The 20864-nt window shown below is 40.4% G+C and overlaps 1 long non-coding RNA gene across 1 annotated transcript; it reads right to left on the minus strand.

Annotated features, from left to right (window-relative positions):
• Positions 1–224: 224 nt before the first annotated feature.
• LOC144613933 (uncharacterized) lies at positions 225–20649 on the minus strand. Its single transcript, XR_013551428.2, has 4 exons — positions 20561–20649; positions 17263–17343; positions 12561–12612; positions 225–537 (listed from the first exon to the last, which is right to left on the minus strand). It is a non-coding gene; the product is annotated as an uncharacterized LOC144613933 (long non-coding RNA).
• Between the last annotated feature and the right edge of the window lie 215 nt (positions 20650–20864).

The following is a 20864-nucleotide window of genomic DNA, read 5'->3' on the forward strand; positions in this document are numbered from 1 at the left end:
GGGGGGCTCAGGAGATGTTACCAGTCGCAAACATTCCACTGCCCTCTGCTGGCAACGCCTGGTGACCGGTGAGAAACATCTCCACGTTGGGTGTCCTGCCCGTCTGCGAGGGCAATCCCACCCTTGAGGGAAAGCCGAGGGTCCTTCTGGGTGGAAGGAAAGATGATGTGGTGACATGGGGATGTTCGGATGTTAACTTTATAAGGAAAGAATTGTCAGACAACTCAGAGGGTGAAGGCTGTTATTTAGCTGATGTGCATTGGAGAGGACCTCACAGAACAACTCCCTGAGCAGGAACCGCATTGGAGTTTTCATAGAATGGGGGTAGGGGAGAGTCGGGTATGTGACTGTGGTCTTATCTCAGGTTGCAGCTTTTGCTGAACTGCTTTAAGATGGTTGGAACCATTCACGTCTTTGCAGCTCCTTCTGGAAACTTAGTTCAGTCTTACATTAGCAGCTGTCGGAACAGTTCTTTAGCGAGCCATCTGCCCGGTGCATTGTCTGTCTGTTGTCACATAAGCTTTGGGGCAAGGGGAGCTATAAGAGGGAAAAAAAGGAAGGGAGGAAAAGAAGAGAGAAAATAAAAAAGCGAAGCGTGCGATGTGAAAGCAGGTAGCCGGAGACCATTATAACTGTTTTCAACGTAAAAAGGAAACTTTCCCCAGTCTTAAAATATATGTATTCCACCCCCCCCCCCCAACTTTGGACTTCATGCTTTCATTCTTATTTCCCAAATAATCCAATAAATGTTTTTTAAAATTCCATTAAGAGAGGAAGAAAGCTAACTTAGGCAGATGGGTGTCTTATTCTTTAAACCGTACATGTATATGAATATTACATATATTTCTTCATGCGTGATATATTCCACAATAAGAAAAACACCAAAATAGAGAGAAAGGAGGAGAAATATCTAAGCGCAGAAACACTTTAAGAACTGACAGGAAAAGAAAATCCATGTTTTACAATAACTCTACACATCTTCCTTTAGGTCCATTGTATGTTTTTATGCTAAGTGTCTGATAAGGAGGAAAGGATAGGAAGCGATAGAGAACGTGGAATTCTGGGAATCATTCTGTAGGAGCGTGCTCTAAGATTCTGTTTATATACAGCTGTTTTTTGCAGTTGATGAAGCTAATGAGCTTCCACCCAACATTGGTGAGGTGCGGTTCGGAGTACATCAAAGGGTAAAGTGGTTCCACTACTAAGATGTACCATTTTGCTGACGATTGGGCTTTACGCTTGTGGGTCAAATCCACACTCACGAACAAACATGGCTCCTTGCTGCCAACTGCTTTGTCATTCTCTTCTAAGATGTGCTCTTACCGTGTTGCTTACATAAGTCATGAACAGATGCTTTCTTGAGAAACCTGCCCCGTAGGTCTTTCTTAACGAAAATGGATCGAACTGGAGGTTTTAAGCCCCTACTTTTAAGGCCCGCTTGATAATAATCTGACCGAGATATCAAACTGGAAGCCTCGTATGAAGGAGAGGGCTGAAGTAGTGAGGAAAGAGCCGGTCAGACTGTCTTCTGCTTTTGCCCAGGCTTTAAACCCAAATGGGAATGTGTTGTAGACTAATGTCTCTGATCCCCCAAGTTCACCCTCTGAAATCCGAATCCCCCAAATGCTAGCGTTGGGCGGCGGGGACTTTGGGAGGTGATGAGGTCATGAGAGTGGAGTTCTTGTGAATGGGATTAGTGCTCTCAAAAAAGAGGCCCCGGAGAGCTCCCTCACCCATTCATATGGGAGGACATAGTGAGAAGACGGCCATCTACAAACCAGGAAGGGGGCCACATCAGACTCCAAATCTGTCAGCATCTTTATGTTGGATCTCCCAGCCTCCACGGAAATAAATGTTTGTCGTTTAAGCCAGCCAACCTATGGTATATTTGTCATAACAGCCCAAATGGACTAAGACAGAATGAAAAAGAGTCACATCTGGCACGAGCTTATTTCTGGTGTCACTTCCTCCAGTGTCCCTGAACCTCCGTATGTTCTTAGTTTCCTCTGCTCTGGTTCAGCTCTTTTTCGTGTTTATCACCTGTCTGCGATTCCACAACCATCCCATCCCATCCCCATCTACCCCAATTTTCTTTCTCTCTCCCTCTCTTTCTCTAGTTGTAAATATCAAGCTTCTCCAGAACTGGCCATCATAACAGGACATATCTGGTGACTAGGTTCAAGTTTGGCAGCACAGAAAACCTTATCTGTTTATCAGCTTTGGTCTTCATGTTTCAGGTCAGTTACATCTAATCAACATCTTTGAGAATTCCAGATGGGTACATACAGGAAATAACATGGCCTCTGTCCCCCAAAGCACAAACAACATGCCCATTCCTGTGGCCAAGTCTTCTAAGTAGAGTGACTTCTTTGTAGACTTTGGATTGTAGGATAAATTGAGTTCACTTTTAATAATGTAATTGATGACAGTTGTTAGTACAATTTGTTTAGGAAGAGAAAAAGGCTGAATATTTCAATTGCTACTTTCTCATAGGAAAGGCAACTGTTATAGAGACCTGGCCATGGAAAGTAAGTCTGGAAGGATTTGAGGATGGGAGAGGTGGAAAGGAAGGAGCAGGACGGTAAGGTGCTTGTACGCATAAGCACTTGGCTGCTTAAAAACACAGACACTTCTCCCAAGAGCCCCCAAGAACTAATGGGAAACAAGAAGGAAGGGAAAAAGTAGGCCTTGCCTGACGCAGACTTAATTCTCAACAAGGAAATCAAAAATGGATTTTTGTTCCAAAGACCTGACATGTGGCTAATTCGAGCCTCTCCCTTTTTTCCCTTGTTATGGAAAATGGAACTGTTCACAACATAAATCTCATTCCCGTAAACACCGAGCCGTATGATACATAACGCAGATGGCTGAATCTCCTACTCTTACATGGTTATTTAACCAAACTTCGGTTATCGAGAAATGAAAAATGATCCAATTTGCAAAATCTATTTAACTTTCGTAGTTTGTCTTTGATGTAACGACTTTATTCATTTTCATTCCGTGGCTTAGCTGAAAAGCAAACAATTCAGTTCGCTGAAGCAACTTGAGAGTTGTGAAAAATCAACCATGCCAAGGTAACAGATTGAACTCACTTTTGATCTAGATGTTGGCACGTGGCTAACCTTAACATCAGATTTCTGGGTTTGAAGTCCAGTTCCATCACTTGTATTGCCTTGACAAGTTTCTTTAACCTCTCCACGCCTTACTTCACTTATCTGTAAGATGGAGGTAATAGTATCACTTACTTCACAGCGTTGTTAGGAAGATTGAATGAGTTCCTTAAACAAAGCATTTAGAAGAGTGCCTGACACAGAGTATCCTTGGTGAGTATGTTACCATCATCATCATCATCGTTATCATCAACATCATCAACATCATTGTCATATCCTGGCAGGTTGACTGACTCAGCCTCAGACGTTTTCTCGCCCATGAAGAGTGAATTTGCATTGTTTATCTTGCACAGAAGTTCAACCAACATTGTCTGTGATGAGACAACTATAGCCTGTGGGTACAGTCATCGTACAAATGTTCAATTCATGCTGTTCGTCATTTAATGCGTGCTCCTTACTTACTATTTCACAACCATTTAATTCACAGATGACTCAAATGACTGAAGGAATATTCGTCCTTCTGCCTCTTTATTTGCTCAGGGTTGGAGCAAGCGGTACTTGTCTTTAAAAAAGAGGAATTGGCAAATGGGTTTATTTTGGATACATTCTGCTATGTTCTCTTTCTGGCTCTACAGGGTAAAACAATTAACTCCCTCGTGGGAGGGACAGAAGGAAACCTCACTCTGACTCTCGTCTAGTGCCTCTCCCGTGGCTAGACTTCAGAGCCAAGGACGTTTAAATTCATTCCAGAAGAAATGGCTTAGGGATTGGCTTTAGAAAAAGCAAAAATAGTTGGATTTATTTCATACAGATTAAAGACCTTTCATAGTCTTTAAGTAACACGACAAATATGTGGAGGATGCCGTAACCATTTATTTCTTTACCTATTGAAGACAGAAAAGAACATTTGCTGGGTTGTCAGGAGTAAAATTTTGCGTAGCTGGTATGAGCTGAGTGAATTCCAGAAAAGGGCTTCTTTGGGCTAAGGGAGTTGCCCTCTTATGGATAGAGTTCAAGTTTCTTATTTCTATTTGTTAATGGACTTCTTTCTGAAGGGCTGTCTCTATCCATTACTCCCTAACACCCATCCCCTGCTTATCTCACATTTGCTAATTAATAAGCTACTCTGCGCTGACTGTGATTTCCTTCCTCTCCTAATTCAGCCTGTGAGTGGAAACCACTGACAAAGTTTTCATTGTCTTTAAAACGGCCTTGAGCGCATAGCTACTGCCTGCAATGCCTCTATTTGAGCTGTCATGGTCTTGAGGCAGATCCACTGGAGGTTCATGAGAGGCCCTCGCGGGCCAAAGCGCAGAAGCCTTTTCTGGAGCCTCGGTGAGCCAAAGCCGTGCTGGGTTCGGTGCAGAAGTAGATCTGCCCACCTATACTGTAAGATCTTCCCCCAGTCCCCAGGCAGAGGACCCAATGTCTGATGGCACTCCTCGTGAACAGTATTGCATTTGCTTTGGCCTCCAGTCCTACCCGCTTCCTGGGATGCTGAGTACAGATCAAGGAGACATGAACTAGAAGGCGACCTGAGCCAGAGACTCCCTGCTGATGTCAGAATGGCATCTCCCCTCCAAAGCCTGAGGCCCCACAGAGACCAGGTCTCTGACTCACATCTTGGGATGAGTTTTTCTCCGGCTTCTGACGGGCCCTCCCGCAGCATCCAGCCACGTCCAGGGGAAACGACTACCTGGGCTCAGGCTGGACTTAAGCTTTGAGGACCTTGATGAAACTCAGTAGCTCTTCAGTAGTTTCTTGCTCATCTGATGGTTGCGAGTTGGGGAATATTCAAGGCTTTAAAATATCATGGGGTCACCTAGATGGTCAGTCGGTTAAGCATCTGACTCTTGATCTCCACTCAGGTCATGATCTCATGGTTCATGGGGTTGAGTCCCCCCCATCAGTGCAGAACCGGCTTGGGATTCTCTCTCCCCCTCTCTCTCTGCCCTTACTCCACTCATGCTCTCTCTCTCAAAATAAATAAATAAACTTAAAAAAAAATCAAATATCACAAAAGACTGATAGTTAAGGAAGTTTAAAGACAACGTCAACGTGCAGCCAATGTTACCCTCTAGTATACGTGTTCATATACACGTACACATTTGCAGATGGGAAGGAAATGTACTAAACTATAATGCCGACTCTCTCTGGGGTTGTGGGATCATGGCTGATTCTTATTTTCTTTTTATGTTGTTATATTTGCTACTCTATCTACAATTAGCATACATACTTTTCATATTCACAGAAATATTAACTTCATTTTCAAAGAGAATAAATATCAGGAATACAAGGCTTCGCATCCAAAATTACTAAATGCTTTTATATCAGTTCCTTGGTCTGTTTTCACTCACACTGAGAAAATTAAGGCAGCTTGGCAGGCCTAATAAGAATGGCTACGTTTCGATTTCATTGGATGAATTGAGATTTCGTTTGATACTAGCAAGATCTCAGAATATCCAGGCAAAAGGTGAAGAGCAGTCGGTCGTCCACCACTTACATAAAATGTATATAGGCCACATATCCAAGTGATTGTAGCTTTGGCTTTCTGTTCAGGTGCTTTGACATTTTATAGGTAGAGTGATAAAGAGGGGAGTTTAAGGGAAATAACTTTGCATACGAATAAAACCCACATTTCTTTTCTTCCTATTAATTAGGACTAAGTGGCCATCTGGAGGAAGATCTCTAGGGAAGGAACAGGAACAAACATTCTCGGTCTCATAGAATTCTGTTGAAGAAATAAATCCTTAATTTAGGACAGAGCAGTGCAACTAAATAGAGCTGACCTTGCTTCATGTTAGGTGTTCATTGTATACCAGTCCTCAAGGGAACACTGTATTGGAATAAACCTAAGAAAGAGTTTGCACTGCTAGTGTTTTAGAAACAATGAAAAGTATTAGCAGGAGGGACCTTAAAAGCATCCAGAAATGAAAATGTTATGTTGTCTCAAAAAGAAACAGTTTTTCAGGGCAAGGCCCCTCCGGCAAGTTAATCTTCCGCAGTTCTGGTCTACTTCCTTTGTTCCGAAAACTTCGATGACTCCTGTTGAACCATTTTGGTTTTTGCTGGTTTGTTTTTGTGTTTTTCTATGACAAATCTTTTGTTTAAACAAAATCATGGTAGAATAGGGTAGATATAGACAGTAGAGGGAAACAACAGATACTGTAGCAAGATGTTGACTACAAGTGTTTCTACATTTTAAGGATTGTGTCAGAATCTATCCTAGGAGATGGAATATTCTTTTGTTTGAGGAAATAATTAATAGATTATGTGAAGGCAAAGTCTAAGCACGGCCTGGAGGGAAGAAGTGAGGACGGACAGAATCATAATGAAACAAAAAGGTAGTTTTCTTGGTTTGAGGCACCTCAAAATGTCGTTAACTGGTTTTTCAGCTTCTGGTTGGAAAAGGCCAAGGACCTGGAAATGAGAGGGTTTGTGAGGCTGAAACCTCCCCAACTTTAGAAGCAATGGTAGTGCTTTGGAGGTTTGTTTGCCTTTTCTATGATTTCATTCCCTTAAGATGCACTCAGATTTCAGGAAAGCTGATCAACTTTATAATCTAATGCCTATCTTCTTTGCAAGCTGCCTGGAAAAACGCAGGAAGCCTACTGTGTTCTCCCCACCCCTGCTCCCAGGTGGATGGCTGCTCATGGAGAGGACAGCTCATGGAGAAGCAGGAGGGCTCCATCCAGGAGTGATTAGGGAGACAAAGGAATAGCCAATTGCATTCCGAAGAGACAAGGCATCAACTATGACACGTAAGCACTCCCAGAGAAGTCCCAGAAATATTTAAAAAATGACTATTTTCCTGTTCACAAGATTGAAGTGTGGCCCAATTTATTTTTATGTTAAGAAAAGGGCGTGCTTAAAAGTCTGGATAATTTGGAAGCACTCAGATTCTATATGAAACAGATAAAAAGTGGAGATGGTCTGGTCAGAGGGGGACTCAGCTTCCATGAAGGGGTTCTCTGAGCCCACAGAATATTAGCACTGTTCCTGGTAGTTTCTAGATGATCAATAAAAGCTGGCTGGAGAGGGGCACCTGGGTGGCTCAGTCAGTTAAGCATCGGACTCTTGGTTTTGGCTCAGGTCATGATCTCGTGGTTCATGAGTTCTAGCCCCGTGTCGGGCTCTGTGCTGACAGCTCAGAGCCTAGAGCCTGCTTCGGACTCTGTGTCTCCCTCTCTCTCTGCCCCTCCCTTGCTCACGCTCTGTGTCTTTCTCTCTCAAAAATAAAATAAGCATTTAAAAAACTAAAAAAAAAAAAAAACTTAGAAAAAAAAGTTGGCTGGATGAAGGATTAAACAAATGAATGACTAGCGACGAACCATGTGAGGTCCTCTGTTTAAAGATGAAGACTGAAAGAGATTTATCAGAGCCAACATCACTGAGAAAATGAAATATGTAGTATACAACTATGCCATTAGACAAGTTGTCTGGGTACAAAGAAAAAAACATTTTTTTCCAGATAATGCCAAAATAATCACCCTATCTCAGTATTATGAAAATATATCAAGTGGGCTATGTTATCTAGAAAAATGATCAGTTGGTAATCTGAATATTTTTTTATACCAAGTAAATAGGATTTTAAAACCTTATCATCTCATTTTTGAATTTGCTGAAAAAATGAGTCGTCTCCTTCAGTATATTTGACTGAATAAATAGAACTATGTTCTTTTAGACATATTATCTATTAAATCCACATGGTTAAAAATTATGTATGCATGTGTCTATTTATCACAGGAACAAAAGGCAGGAACTGGAATGGATAAGTACAATGTACATCTAAAAAGTTGGAAGACAGATTTGTATGGGTTTATTAGAGCTGCTTATTTTCATTTTAGGATAAGTAAAAGAAGGCCTTGTCAGAATTAAAATTCATGAGTGTTGGTTTTTGTAAAGACAGTAGTAACTAGTGAGTCCCGTAGGATGTAGGCAGGCAATGCCAGCTCAGGAGCCCCAGATGTAACTGCTTGGGAAGGTCATGTGACAGGGTTGGGTTGATCTGTAGGATTCCGGACAGTGTTTTAATAGAGAATAAGAAAAGAAAGAATTGGTCCTTTGATCATTGATCAGAGCTCTAAACATCCTTCTCTCCAACTCTAAGATTTAAAACTTTTATTTAATTCACTATTTATGGACGCCCTACCACATGCCAGACATGGTGTCGGGAATGTGCATGGGGACACAACAGTGAACAAAGTGCATAGTTTCTGCCCTCGTGAAGGTATAAACTAGAAGGATGCAATCAGTACGTACATACAGAATGACAAACCATGAAGGAAGTGTGTGACGTTCTAGGAATGGATTGTGCGTGGACGTTGGTGTTCTTAGGGGATGGGGTGTGGTAGTCAGGGAAGTCTTTTTTGAAAAGACCTGAGATCTGGGGCGCCTGGATGGCGCAGTCGGTTAAGTGTCCGACTTCAGCCAGGTCACGATCTCGCGGTCCGTTGAGTTCGAGCCCCGCGTCAGGCTCTGGGCTGATGGCTCGGAGCCTGGAGCCTGTTTCCGATTCTGTGTCTCCCTCTCTCTCTGCCCCTCCCCCGTTCATGCTCTGTCTCTCTCTGTCCCAAAAATAAATAAAAAACGTTGAAAAAAAAAATTTTAAAAAAAAAAAGAAAAGACCTGAGATCTTAAGGGCAATGGCCTTTACTTTAAAGAATTTGCTATATGATCAAGCCGTCTTCCTTCTGGGTATATATCCAAAGGAAATGACAATAGGAGATTGAAGAGATGTCTGCACCCCATGTTCACTGCCGCATTATTTACAATAGCCAAGACTTGGAGACAAATTAAGTGTCTACTAACAGATGAATGGATAAGGAAGAGTGACAAGTATGTACGATGAGATCTCGTTCAGCCATGAGAAAGAAGGTGAAACCCTGTCATTTGTGATAGCATGGATGGGGCATGAGGGCATTATGCTAAGTGAGATTAATCAGATGGAGGCAGACAAGGACTGCATGATGTCATTTCTCTGTGGATTCTTGAAAGAAAAGAAGAAGATCAGACTCCCAGGAAGTGTAGAAAGTAGTTGGATGGTAAGGGAAATGGGGAGAGATTGGTAAGAGGGTATAAAATTGTAGGTATAAGATGAATAAATTCTGAGGACGTAATGTAAAACACGGTGACTATAGTGAATTACCCTATATTGTATAATTGAAATTTGCTCCGAGAATAGAATTTAAATGTTCTCACCCAAAAAAAAAAAAAAGATAAATGTATGCGGTGATGAATTTATTAATTAACTAGAAGGTGGGAATCCTCCAAAATGTATACAGACATCAAATCAGCACAATGCACGCTTAAATATCTTACAGTTTTGTCAACTGCGCCTCAATAAAGCTAAAAAAAAACCCACCTTGATTTTTCTTTTTTTTTTTTTTTGGTTAAAAAAGAATTTGTTACCTTCTAATATGGCAATCTAAGTGGTTAAGTGCCCTTTTTATGGATGGGAACATCAAAGTACCCATAGGAAAACTGATTGAGTTAAAATCAAACAATAAGTGGTTTTTGTGATATAAAAATCCCCTCTCTTAATTCATAGTCTCGTTATTCTCACTAGGGAAAGTAAACTGCCTCAATAAATATCAACAGCTTGCTTACATTAAAACTCCAGGTAGACCCATTTCTGGGGACGCTGTTGTTGTATATCTCCATCAGAATGCTTTCCAGAAAAAAAAAAAAAGCAGAAGTCGATTTTAATTTTCACATTAGCAACATTTGAATTCCTAAAGATGGGGCTGGATTGCTTTATGAAGACTATTTCCTGGTAGACAGAGCATATCGCCAGGATGGTGCAAGGTTATTTTCACACTTCGTTTTAGTAGCCCCTCCTGGTTTTAAACTCTGCGTGGACTTTTTTTCTTTTTCCAAAGTCTGTGATTGACTAAAACCGGACCGACAGCCCCAGTAATGACTCTGAGGTCTTTATTATCCCTTCCCGGTGTTTTCATTCTCCCCACGCGTGCCACTCTCATTTTGCACTGAGATATTTTAATGAGTTTCTGAATGATTGTTTTCCACTTTTCCTAATATCCCTGCTCAGGTCACTAAATTAGAGGAAAGCATTTTAGCAAATGGGAACGGAAACACAAAGTATCATTAGCAGGAGGCTGCTGAAGTCACAGCTATTAGGAATGTGAAATGTCTCTTGACTAGAGAAGTGGGGAAAAGACACTGCCAGATGGAAGGGTTAATTACTAGATGCTGGCTTCAAACGAAGACAGGGCAACTTAGAAGATCCATTTGTCAACAGTGGTAAAGAACGGATTTCTTCTGCCTTCACATTCTGGGGTGACTAAATGCCCTCTCCGGGGATGCGTTAGGTACGAGAACAGTTGCCCAGGCTTTGATTTTCTGACTTTCCTCTGGGGTTTCATCAGCCATAGACGAGGAATTGAGCTACTGGAAACAAAATGCCAGTGTTCCTGTTTAAAACGGGGGGAACTAACAAGTAGCAAATATCACGACTTGGTATGTTTTAGAACGTTTCCGTTTCTCTTTTCCCGTGTCCGCTCATGGCATCTGAGTTTCTTCCCAACCAAGGAGTGGAAAACCTTCATGAAAATTTCTAGGCAGTTCATCTAGCTTTTTTAAATGAAAACTTTAAACTTTTCTGAGCATAAAACATCAACCTGAAAAAGGATGTATGATCACGAAAAGGTACCAAATGCCAATTTTCGGGCGCTTTTTTCCTCATCCATTTCCATGGCACCATGGCAGGAATTGGGTTCCGAAGAAGTGAGATTGTTCTTGCCAATCACAGATAGCATTAGGGAAGCGACTTTTGTTGCTTTTAAGTTCTCTGTGGGATTGGTGAGTATATTATGAGGTGTTGAATATTCATTTGATTCACCAAATTGGTTTCTTTGACGGCTCATAGTTAAACACTATGTCTTTTTTAAAAAAATTTATTTTATTTTTTTTAACGCTTATTTATTTTTGAGAGAGAGAGAGAAAGAAAGTGGGGGGGGGGGGGAGGCGAGGGGTAGAGAGAGAGGGAGACACAACACTCAAAGCAGGCTCCAGGCTCTGAGCTGTCAGCACAGAGCCCAACATGGGGCTTGAACTTATGAACTGTGAGATCATGACCTGACTCAAAGTTGAATGCTTAACTGACTGAGTCACCCAGATGCCCCTTTTAAATTTATTTCAGAGATAAAGAGAGAGGGAGAGGGGAAGAGGGAAAGAGAGAGAGAATCTTAAGCAGGTTCCATGCTCATCACGGAGCCCTACATGGGGTTCCATCTCACGATCCTGGGATCATAACCTGAGCTGAAATCAAGAGTTGGATGTTCAACTGAATGAGCTACCCAGGCGCCCGTAACCCTTATGTCTCATGCACAGTAGGCATTCAATAGATGTTAAAAAAAATTGAATTCATTTGTTCAGGGACATCTCTAAACAAAACTGAATCGAGACTGGGAGAGGAAGGACTCCTGTATTTGCCCTTGAAGCTTTATCTCTGACAATGGAACAAAAAGGCGTCTTTCCAATTTAAAACATGTCAAAATTGATTGATGACAGAAAAGGAGGAGGCTCAATGAAACTTATAAATGTATAAATAGGTAGCCACTCACGCACCATATACAATAAACCCTACTTAAATTTTGTATACAGCTGAGTTTATTTCCACCTTTCTGTATGGGAATGAGTATTCTGAGGGTCTGATCATTTGTATGCATAAAAACTGGTTGTTTCATTTAGATATGGATGCGACTCTGGCCCAGGATGCAGTAACAGATCCTGACAAGTGGAGATCCTTGGAAAGAAGTAATTAGCAAATGTGGAAATTAGGCCAATATTGTGAAGGAGTAACCTTGGATGTCATGCTAGAAGAATTAAGGTGTTTGAGACGAGCCTTATGTTAATTACAAGGATCTATATCTCCACAGGCAGAACAACAGATCAATGGGTTCATTACCAGGACTCCCAGTTCTGAACTGAAGTCTTACTTTCAACCTTTTATTTGGTAGCATTTTTTTTTTTTAATTTAGAAAAAAAAAAACCCACATTTGTTGACAGTGTCCAATAAAGTCCAGGGGTTCTTTGCATAGGTTTGGCCTAGTAAGTCCATTATAATTACATATTTGTCCCTTCCGCTGACTATAAATCTTTGAAGATAACAGCTGTGTCGATTTTCTTTGCCTTCCTATCTTCAGAGCCTAGCACAGTGTATGTGATGCCCTCCTGTTCATGTTACTCTATTACTAATTATGAGGAGTCTTGTACAAAATAGAACATTTGCCTTTAAGTGAAAACTATTTGCTGGATCGTACAACATGATTTCATTACATCCGTGCCCAACTTTTTCTTCACAGAGGAAAATATTTCAGCTTTCAAAATAGAAGTCAAAGGGGAAAAAGGTGAGCATGCTTGCTGGAACACTGGGGGAAAAGAAGTTGATTAAAGTGATGGGGCATCTGTAATGGGGCAATTTCTTACCTGAGTCATTGGCCGTGTGACTTGTCCTCCAAAGAACAAGTTGATCCATATCCTAGAGAGATACATACCAAAAATATTATTTTCACAAATTAATGAATGAAATTAATGAAAATCCCAAATTAAGATCTGGAGAACTTTAGGTTTCAAGTCATGACTGCAATACTGAGTGACCTGGGATAAAAATGTCACAGTGCTTTAGTCTTCATATCTTTTTAACAGGATTGATAGTGTCTGCACTTAGGATTTGGAATGCAACTGGAATGATATGTTATCAATTTCAGCAGTTGTGCCTGGGTTCGGGAGCATCTGGTTGAGGTGATAAATATGCAGGGAAGAGAAAATAGAAGCTTCTGGATGACAGATTTTAAGGCACAGGTGCTATCAACCACATTATCACCCAAACCTGAAAACTTAAAGCTAAGTTTGTATAGAACTTTGGTACGTGACATACGGTGTTTCAAATATAGAACTTATAGACCATCTGTCAAATCCAGCGGGGCTTGACTCTGGAAGGATCACTGAAGATTGGAGAACCTGCTGCATTTTCACACTCAGAAGTGACTAGACAATCAATACATATTAACTGAGTAGTCATCTCGGATACAAATCTAGTTGCCGTAAAGAGTTATAGACAATGTAGAAAACATGGTCTTGTCCTTCAGAACCTGTGGGAAGACAGAAGCATAAGGGCAGGCAGAGTGCATGGTTTTTGATTGCTTCTGGTTCTTAGGCTTCAATTTCATGGTCCATCATCGTAATTACTCGGGGGCATTCACCATCAATCCCCTTGCCTTTCTCTGGCTTCTTACTTGCTTGGAAAAGCCCCAAGCCTGGATAAATACAGTGTTTCTGCCTTTCTGCACCAGTACCCATGCAACTGAATCTCTCTGGAGAAAAACACAGAACTGTGCTGCCTTGACTCACTTGAAATTATGACCGTACATCTCAAGTGGATACTTGATGTGCGTAGGCCATTGAAATATCCACCCCCAGTTCCCGTCTGCCCTGCTCATCCGGAAAGACTCTTTCCTGCCTCCTCTGCTTTGCTTCTCTGTTCTCATTCTCGAGGGGGATTAAGCTTCACTTCTCTTTGAAGCTTGAAGCAATCAGAAGAGAATTCCTAGAAGAAGACCACATCCCAGTTACCTCCCTACCAACTTCTGCATCTGGATACTCCACTTTCTTGCCTATTCCCATGCAAAGCATCATTGCTTCTATCCAAAGCTCGTTGCTTCACTTGTTTGCAAGCTCTCATCCCCTTTTGCCTATGCAAGGATATTGCTCTAGCAATTCTTTATTCTTTCCGCCTATGCATCATTTGCCCCTGTCTTGACTGGACCGTTCCCACCAGCATTGAAACGTACTGTTATTTCTTGCATCGTACACAAAACCAAATCTTCTCTGGCGTCGCTTCCTCCATCAGCGCCTGCCTTATTTTACTCTCTTTTGTACAAAACTCATTGTTTTTCATTTCTCTCTTCCCATCCATTGTTAAACCACGCCATCAGGCTTTCATTTCCACAAATTCCACCACAACTGTCCTCAGTTGGGCCACCAAATGACCTACCTGTTGTTAATTCTAATGGTCACGCCCAGCACTGCTTCCCGTTGGCAGCATTTGGTCCCTCCTTCCACCTTGATACACCTGTTCATGTGGCGAGTCTTTGTTGGACTCGCAGTGGCTGCTCCTTCTTAGTTCCCTTTGTGGCTTTCTCCTCTTTGATGTCGGAGGACCCTAGAGTTCGGACCTTGGTCCTCCCTCTTCTCTTCTCTGTTTGCTTGCTTCCTTGGCGATTTTATTTAGATCCATTGCATTTGGATCTCTATAACAACCATATACATCCAAATAACGTCTATATACTAATGACTTTTAAACGTGAACCCCTAGCCCGGGATTCTTTCCTAAATTCTAGACTTGTCTGCCCCACTACCTCCTCATCTACTTGGTATTTTTATTTGGGGGTCTAGGAGACCTCTCATACTCAGCTTGTGTGAAACTCACTCTTGATGGTTATGTTCCACCCACAGCCTTCCCAAACTCAACCGATGGCAGTTTGATTCCTCCAGTCAACCTATAAGAAACATCCTCTTAGACTCTTCTTTTTCTCATATTCCACCATTCGTTTCATCAGAAATCCTTTAAATTATATCCAGAACCCAAGCATTTCTTACCAATGCACGGTAACCACTCTCATTCTGGGCCTCTATCTCTCACCTGGGTCATGGAAAGAGCCTCCAAAGTTATCTCTCTTCGACTTTCCTTTTTCTCCTCCAGACTCTCTTCAGCCCAGCAGCAGAGCGACCCTCTGAACATGCAAGTCAGTCCACGACACGTCTCTCCTCAAAACCCCGTCTCGCTCAGAGCAAAAGCCAAAGTCACAAGATCTGATGTTATCTCCCAGCTGCCTCTCTTTCTGCTTTTCTGCTGGGTCACCTTCCCGATGCTCAGATTTGTTCTGCCCTCTCAATGCTCTTCGCCTAGACATGCTTTCTGCTCAACTGCACAACTCCCGCAAGCCTGCCAGTATCTGCCTTTCTCAATAAGCCTGTCCCAACCACTCTCTCTCTCTCTTTTTTATGTTTGTTTGTTTGTTTGTTTAGTTAGTTTTTTTGAGAGAGAGAGAGACGGAGCACGAGTGGGGAGGGGCAGAGAGAGGGAGACACAGAAGCCGAAGCAGGCTCCAGGCTGCGAGCCGTCAGCACAGAGCCCGACGCGGGGCTCGAACCCACGAACCGTGAGATCATGACTTGAGCTGAGGTCTCACACTTAACCTGCTGAGCCACCCGGGCATCCTCCGACCACTCTCTTTAACACTACAAACTGCTCTGACCCCTGCACTCCTGACACCATTTACTCCGCTTGGCTCTTCCTTTTTGAATAACATGAATCGTCTTCTCACATATGATAGAGTATAACTCACTTATCAGGCTTATTATTTTTATTGTATGCCTTCCCACTTACCCCAATGAGATTCCACAAGGGCCGGGATTTTTGTGCACTGATGTCTCCCAACCTCCTAGAACTCTACCTGGCACACAGTGTGTGTTTAACAAACATGTACTGAATGCATGGATGAACAGTGGTAGCTCTGAGGTCATAAATGCTAAAGTTTATGCAAGTGCTTCCTTGCTTTTCTTCTGTTCTGAGCATGTTTTTCAAATATTCCTGAAAATTACATAGCCATAAATCCCAAATGATTCTTGGGGTAGAAAATTATAGATCTCCTCTTTCCTGTATAAAAATGTAAATAGTACCTGTATTTTATTTTATTTTTTTACATGTGAAATCTAAGATTTCTTTGGTCTTACACTTTTGTATTTGGTGCTAACAAATTATCTTGCCTGAAGGCCTGTGGTCCTTCACAATGAGCAGTTTCGGTAAAGAAAAGAACTCTGAAATTCACATTCAAAGGGCCAATTGTAAGAAACATTTTGGGTAAAGTTGCATATTGAAAAGATTTACAGGACTGAAATTCTGTTGTGCCTTTGGTAATTATGAACATTGACTTGAAGGTTTTCTGTTAAAAAAAAAAGAACTCTTTTGAGACATCTGGACATAAAATTTTAGTATATTGAGTGCAGAATGTAGACCTCGGTTTCTAAAGGCCCCTCATAGCAACTGATGGTCATGGATAAGGGTATCCAAATGATTAATTGTAACTTTGGAAAATATATTATTGGCTTTCTCCTTATAAGACGCAAGAGTCTTGTCTTTTTTCCCCTTTGTCTTTGTCCCCCTTTGTGCATGAAAGTAAACAAAGAGATGACTCTTGGGGATGAGAAATTTATCTTTGACAAACAAGAAAGTAAGAACAAAAGGTATATTTACATTCTCCTGTCTTCAGATCAGAGTAGCCCTTCCTCCAGGAAGTGAGTTAAGGTGGGAAAAACTACAGCAAAAATAACAGAACGCCTGAGGGTAGAGGACCCAGGGTCATGTTCTAACCTTTCTGTTACCTTGAGTTGTAATCTTCAGTTCTGTCTGGCTCTTTGAGCCTGAGTCCATTTCTTTATCTTTAATATGCTTTGAATTTATAATTTATGTCTCAGCTTTGTTGATGTTGCTTGGGGAAAAAAAAACAAACAAACCCAAAACATCTCATTCCAGATTTAATTAACCTGTAAAGCTAAGGAGATGATTCTTATGACTAAATGTCAGTTATATTCAAGTGACTTTTCTTTTTTGACTGGAAAACGTCAGTATCTGTCTTAAAGCTTCCTTTGTTTATCCTTCTGAAACTTTAGTGGGTACAGTTTGTTCGATTAAAAGTGTGAGCAGTATGGCTGTTACTCTTGTCTTCAGCAACCCAAGGACAATTGATTTGTGTTGTTGACATTGGAACCAGCCCTATGAATAATTTGGGTCCTATTTTCCTGAGACATCCATCACCTCTCTATCAAAAAACTGGAGATGGCGCCATCAAAATTTGATATCTGGACACCTATGATGAAGGAGCCCCGTATTTCCTTTTCTCTATCAAATCTTTAACTTTTGTCTATTATCTCTGTGGGAGAAAAGACTGCCCCCCACCCTTAACCGTTGTCTTTACCCTTAACCAGCACAGTGCCAGGCAATCAAAGAATGTTGAATGAATAAGTATATGAGTGAATAAGTGAATGAAAGAAAACCCACTACTAAGATAAATATTCAATTGATTTTAAAGGCAGGAGCTCAGTTATGAGCAATGGGGAAAGAACTTACTGTCCAGGGAGAGAGCGAGAGCATTCTCCAGGCCACCTTGACCATGTTGTTGTCCTAAGGATCCTTAAATCCAGACTGATTCTAGAGGAAGAAGTGAGATTTGATAACAGAAATTGCTCTCTCTCTCATCAGACACCTTTCTTTCTTGTGGTGGGACTTTTCATTCGTATTTTTATACACTCGGGTATACTTACACTGGGGATTTATATTTGTATTGTTTTCTGTAATTTTTAATTTCTTATAGACTCTTCGAACACTGTGGTCATTTTCATTACATCTAAAAAAATTACATCAGTACTAGTTTTGTTTTTGTTTTTGTTTTTGTTTTTTTAACCTAATTCACCTCTGGGATTACTCAAACCCAATTATCAGAACCATCTCAGGATGCTTTGATTTGGATTTTTCTTCTGCACCTTGCTAGTGTCCAAAACAAAGGCAATCAATGACTGCTCCTAGAATTAACATTTCTAAGTACTTTAGGTTAATTATAGCTTCAAAGGGCTTTTCAAGGCTAGTATCTGTATTTCAGAGCCATTGACTTAAAATGGGCTTTGAGCAATGTTTTATAAATTAGAAAATTTATTAGAAAATTAGAAAAGTTAATACACATAGTCTATTCAATTGTTAAATAACTACTCAGTGGTAGTGCTGGACTTTAGATGCCCAAAAGATTTCTTTTGGCTGTACTGATTTTGTTACAATTCTGGTGATTTACTTGCTATTTATATTACTTTTCAGATTCTATTTATATTAGGAAGTAGCAAAAAATTACTTTTATTTCATGTTTATGGGCACAGAATTTTTTTCTATAATACTTTGCTTTTATTTTTTTATGCTAAATCTAAAATTCCATATGTAAACATATTTGTCCTAAGTATTATCGCAGAATGTAGTGTATTTTTAGGGCCATTAAAAACATAGTTTATTATACCATGTATGCCTTTACTAAAATTTTGCAACAAATTAAATACTTAGTATTAGTTTTTATTATTCTGTCTTACTTTCTTGTAGTGTAATTCCCACCAGATTCACACAGGAGAAGAAAACCGTTTGTTTTTGTCATTTTTAGTACAAATGTTCATATTATTATTCAGAATACTAGTGCTGTTTAACGTTTTCAACATTTATGAAATTAAAATCCTGTCTGTCTGTCCTATATTAAACACTTATTACCATTTGAAAAATTTATTATTTCAAAGAAGACTGATATGCAGTGGCATCATTTCCTTTAATTTTATTTTCATCTATGTTTGAATGTATTAATTTAATATGCATTTAAATAGGTTTTTTTATAGGTATTTAAATAGGTATTTATTTCATTTTCCTATTCTTTTTTCATCTGGGTAATCTTCCAATGTTGTGATTTACATCCTTTTTTATAATTTCATACAATGCAGCTTTTGTATTCAGTGATTGGATCTGAAATTAAAAAAAATATATATAATTGTTGAGGCAACAGATGCTCATGATATTATAAATTCAAGCAGTATAGGGAGATGAAAGTCAAAGTCAAAGACTTTTCCCACGTGCCCAAACACTCATTTTCAGACCTCATATTTGTTGTGGATGAGGTTACCTTTGTCACACTAAATGATATGTTTATCCTGGCATTTTGTTGATTCGTCACATTTAAACATTATCTACTGACTTCCCACTACAGGAGACGAATTTAGATTATGTATAATACTTGCACTGTCTTTTCCTTTTTTCTCTCCTTATCCAATGTGTTCTGTATACATAACAGTTATTTTACATATGTATATTTTATATTTATATACTGCATATACATAGTTTGTCATCTAGGATAATAAAGGTAAACTATCTCTTGATCCATCCCTTTCAACATTACTGGCTCCCTCCTGGCTCTTTGGGATGAAATTAGCCCCTCCTATCTCACTTCTGCCTTGTCCTTCATCACCTTCCAACTTCTCTCAGGACACCGTTTACATTTTCGTTCGTTTCCGTAACTATAATTAAGGCTTCTTTGCTTTGTCTGGCAACTTGAAAGATTGAAAACCAACACACATCTACAGTATTATAGTGACATAAACATTCACTGCAAGAACTGTAATTGAACCTGACCACCAAGCCTGAATCTCTTCAGGGAAAATGTCCCCTCAGCATCAAGGGCAACTTAACTCCTATTTTTTTTTTTAAGTGCATCAGAGGATCAGAAGAATGACATATGTTGACTGAGTTCCTTTTTTTAATGAATGAATGAATGAATGAATGAATGAATGAATTTTATTTATTTGAGAGAGAGAGAGAGAGCACAAGCTGACAAGAGGGGCAGAGGGAGAGAGAGAATCTTAAGCAGGCTCCATGCTCATTGCAGAGCCTGATGCGGGGCTCGATCCCACGACCCTGGGATCATGACCTGAGCCGAAATCAAAAGTCAGACGCTCAACCAACTGAGCCACCCAGGTGCCCCGATTTCCTTTTTGAACTGTAAGTTTTTTTATATGGTCTTTTGTCTACAGGTTCTAATTTTCTCCTTTTTTCTTGAATCAGATGTCCTGATCGCCTTTGAATTCTTTAGGGCCTTGCTAATTATGTTTTTTCCCCTTTAGAAATAATACATGTGAGGTAGGCTTTCAGGCTTTGCTGGATGGAGGCTTATGGGGAGGAGAACTGAATTGAAGCCGGGAGGTGACGTAGAAGGTGGGAGTAGAGACCCAGGCATCTGCATGCTCTGACTATAACTCTCTGTTTGCCTTATTCTTGATTCAGATGCTCTGCCTCATTTTTACTGTGGGCCTCTTTTTTTCTTCCAATCCCTACTTCCTCCATTCTCTAGTTTGTAGAGAATGAGTTCTGCCTCTTATCAGTTCCTTTTGTTCATTGGAGAAAGGGTCCTTTGGTCTTCAGATTTTGAGCAATCAACCACAGTCATTAGGTATGGAAATGTAACTGAAGTAACGGGGTGCATTGAAGGGGCATTGAGGTTAACCACACGTTCGGATTCATTAATTTAAGACATAACTATTGAGTATGCATGATGTATCTGGCCCCATTCTATGTGCTTTTTGCTACAGCGGAGAAGTAGATGGACAGAGTTTGCCACTCTGAAGCCTACATTCTAGAGTAGAGTGAAAGGCGCTAAAGAAGCAAATGAGTGACTATATAATTTCATCTTAAATCAGTGCTATGAAGCAAAAAATTGTATGATAGGCAAGGACTATCATATCACAGTGACTAATTTAGATTGGGTGGTCTGGGAATAATAAAAGTAGTATAAGGGATATTTTGAATAAGCATGACTCATGAAGTAATCAAAATGCAAATTAGTTTTTGTCACCTGCTATCCTTCAGAAATTCTATTCTGTGAAAGTAATCTTTCTCTGACTCTGGATGAATTCTTGGACAGGTCGAAGGACTTTTCTGTTCTCTCTCAGATGATGTCACAAACACAGTCTCAGTTCTGTACGTAGAATGTCTACTCTTAGATAGAAACCCATCCTTATGCATTCATTTGAAACCATACTCAGTATTCATTTTCTCCCTTCTACATGCCACACCTTTGGAGGGAGTGACATAGAGGTGGCGATGGCCGGCTTTCACTTTTTATCTTTCCTCATCTTCTCCATGCTTAGCTGTCCACC

This window comes from Panthera onca, chromosome A2 (assembly GCF_046562875.1).
Source record: "Panthera onca isolate mPanOnc1 chromosome A2, mPanOnc1 haplotype 2, whole genome shotgun sequence".
Taxonomy (NCBI): Eukaryota; Metazoa; Chordata; class Mammalia; order Carnivora; family Felidae; genus Panthera; species Panthera onca.